General features: G+C 47.2%; 1 non-coding gene across 1 annotated transcript; it reads left to right on the forward strand.

Annotated features, from left to right (window-relative positions):
* Positions 1–266: 266 nt before the first annotated feature.
* On the forward strand, positions 267–339 carry Trnak-cuu (transfer RNA lysine (anticodon CUU)). Its single transcript has one exon. It is a non-coding gene; the product is annotated as a tRNA-Lys (tRNA).
* The last annotated feature ends 2,930 nt before the right edge of the window (positions 340–3,269 follow it).

Here is a 3,269-nt window from a genome sequence, read left to right on the forward strand (position 1 = left end):
GGCACTTGCACATCTAAAACAACGTCGGAAAGTAACTCGTTCGGCTTTTGAGTCACATAAAGTATGTGTGTTAATTTTGACGCCACTAGCTCTGCATGTTGTCATGCAATTTCTTTACCTCTCAGAAATGATTATGACATTAAAGTGAAGTACGTGACGAGTGTGACGTTAGGAGAACATTAGGCAGCATGGAGAGATTCTGTATGGGACCACCCAACCCAAACGAGTACTGTGTGACGTGCTACCCGGCAGGTACTCACCGCGGTAGCCGGCTAGCTCAGTCGGTAGAGCGTCAGACTCTTAATCTCAAGATCATGGGTTCGAGCCCCACGCTGTTCGGAACGGAATTTTGTTCCGCTGCAGATGGAAATTACTGTTTTTCTGATTAACAAGATGTAATGGAAATAGCAACTTTAAACTTTGCCTACGTCTCTGTCAGTCGCAAGGAAACTGTATTTGAAGGTGAAGGTGATTTTGTAGACATGTGGGAAAGACAAGTTCTGAAATGCAAGTGTTGTTGTTTGGAGAGCACATCGGTTACGTGTCAGATGTGTAGCTAAGCAGTAATGGGTCGCCATAGCTGCAAATATTAGCCGGTAATATGAAGTGTTGTCAGCGGAAGTCTGATTATGCAGACGACCGTAAAGGCGAAGTACCCAAGAGTACCGCTAGGCCGCGCCTCTTTAGCTCAGCAGTAGAGCAGTGGTCTAATAAACCAGGGGTCGTAAGCTCCATCCTCACAGGAGAAAGATGAATTTTGGAAATCAGTTGCGCGTTGTGGCCGTATAGCAAACAGTATCTGTGATGACGAACAATTAGCGACAGGCGTTTTTTTAAGAATTACTCTCAGATGTGATTAAGGCGAATGGCGCAGATAAAGCATTTACCAAAGCGGTGCAGCATAAGGTGGGATGAGGCAGTCTGAATTACATTTTGTAGATGTATTTCTCACATATCTCAGAGCCTCTCGCGGTCATCGTCGACGTCGCCGCCGCCGCTTCTGCAGAAGTAGCAAATGGCGATCGTAGCAAATGCGGCGAGGGACGCCCTGCCTTCGATTCCGAATGCACAAAGTGTGTTGTCTTGTTTCTCAGTCTATATTTGGTCGGTCTTGTAAGAGGTTGAATGTAACGAGTGGGTGGGAAAGAGCAAGCGGCAGCGGCTGTGTAGAACGAAAACACAAATCCTCAGGGTGTGAGCGTTTCGAGATGAGTCGTATACAAGTTATAGTTGGTCGTCAGTGACGGTGTGGCCTAATGGACAGTCTGCCTACGGCAGCGGTGGTGAGCGGACCTCCAGGGCCAGCGCGCTGTGGCAGGAAGTGTTTACGTCAGGCGGTGAGTCGCGTGCTTACAGCGTCTGCTTATTAGTATTCGTTCCGTTCTGTAGGATCTGATATGGAATTATGAATCCGACTAACAGGAAAGATACCTTGAAGTTTACCTTTGATAGGAACTTTTCGAAACCAAATTCGTTTGAAGTTGAAGCATGGTTAGAGGAAACAGCTAAGATTACTTTTGATGACATTGTAGGGATAAATTTCTCTATCGTGACTAGTGTTGTTTATGTGAAATTAACGTCCTCTGAAATGTGTGATAGAATTGTGGAGTCCAGTGGAGGTGTACTGAAGTTTAAACATATAGATGGTACCGTCAGTGACGTCAGCATTACGCATGCTGGAATGGGCATCCGAACGGCACGTATTTTCGAACTCCCGTTTGAAATATCAGCCGCGCAAATAAATTCTGCATTAACACCTTACGGGAGGGTCATTAACAATTTTGCGGAGCGTTGGTCCAAAGCCCACAAATTTCCGGTGCTTAACGGCGTCAGGCAGGTTAAGATCGATCTACAGAAGCACATACCTTCATATATTTACGTAGATGGACATCGCGGAATTGTCATATATGATGGGCAGCCAAAAACGTGTGCCGGCTGTGGTGCGCCCGGCCACGTGCGCTCTGAATGTATACAAAGACGCGTGACGCAGATACCTGTCGGTGAAGCCGCTAGCCCCCCTGTGACGACGGCACTGCCACTGACATACGCTGCCGCGGCTTGTGGTCTTCCACCCGCGACCCCGCCTGTAGATGCCCCTCTTTTGAATGATGTTTTGGCCGATAACGTCAAAGAACCGAGTGCTGACGCGGCACCGCCGCTACCACACTCAGCGATGGAGGTAACGACGGATGACTCCCCAGTGGTTGATGTCACTGGTACTGAGGATGAAGCAGACGCTGTGTTCCCGGCGGATCAACCCCAGAGTCAATGTAACGAGACGTCGGACTTCGGATCTGAAGATTACAGGTTCGAATTCTGTCACGCTAGTGTTTTTCCAGTTCTGAAAAAGAAACATACCGTTTTAATGTATCAATTGAGCAGTACGAAACCGTCTGAATGTTGCTGTTGACCATTTTTTGCTTGGAGATGCTCTTGAGCTTGAAACACACACAACAAGACCGGTGTTAACTAGCGAAATGGTCGGCAGAGTGCCGACACCGCGAGTTTTGACTGGCACTTGCACATCTAAAACAACGTCGGAAAGTAACTCGTTCGGCTTTTGAGTCACATAAAGTATGTGTGTTAATTTTGACGCCACTAGCTCTGCATGTTGTCATGCAATTTCTTTACCTCTCAGAAATGATTATGACATAAAAGGAAGTTCGTGACGAGTGTGACGTTAGGAAAACATTAGGCAGCATGGAGAGATGCTGTATGGGAAAACCCAACCCAAACGAGTACTGTGTGACGTGCTACCCGGCAGGTATTCACCGAGGTAGCCGGCTAGCTCAGTCGGTAGAGCGTCAGTCTATTAATCCCAGGGTCGTGGGTTCGAGCCACACGCTGTGCGGAACTCAATTTTGTTCCGCTGCGGATGTAAATAACCGTTTTTCAGATTAACGAGATGTAATGGAAATAGCAACTTTAAACTTTGCCTACGTCTCTGTCAGTCGCAAGGAAACTGTATTTGAAGGTGAAGGTATTTTGTAGACATGTGTGAAAGACATGTTCTGAAATGCAAGTGTTGTTGTTTGGAGAGCACATCGGTTACGTGTCAGATGTGTAGCCAAGCAGTAATGGGTCGCCATAGCTGCAAATATTAGCCGGCAATATGAAGTGTTGTCAGCTGAAGTCTGATGATGCAGACGCCCATAAGGACGAAGTACCCAAGAGTACCGCTAGGCCGCGCTTCTTTAGCTCAGCGGTAGAGCAGTGGCCAAATAAACCAGGGGTCGTAAGTTCCATCCTAATAGGAGAAAGATGAATTT

The sequence above is a fragment of the Schistocerca gregaria genome, chromosome 7 (assembly GCF_023897955.1).
Source record: "Schistocerca gregaria isolate iqSchGreg1 chromosome 7, iqSchGreg1.2, whole genome shotgun sequence".
NCBI classification, from domain to species: domain Eukaryota; kingdom Metazoa; phylum Arthropoda; class Insecta; order Orthoptera; family Acrididae; genus Schistocerca; species Schistocerca gregaria.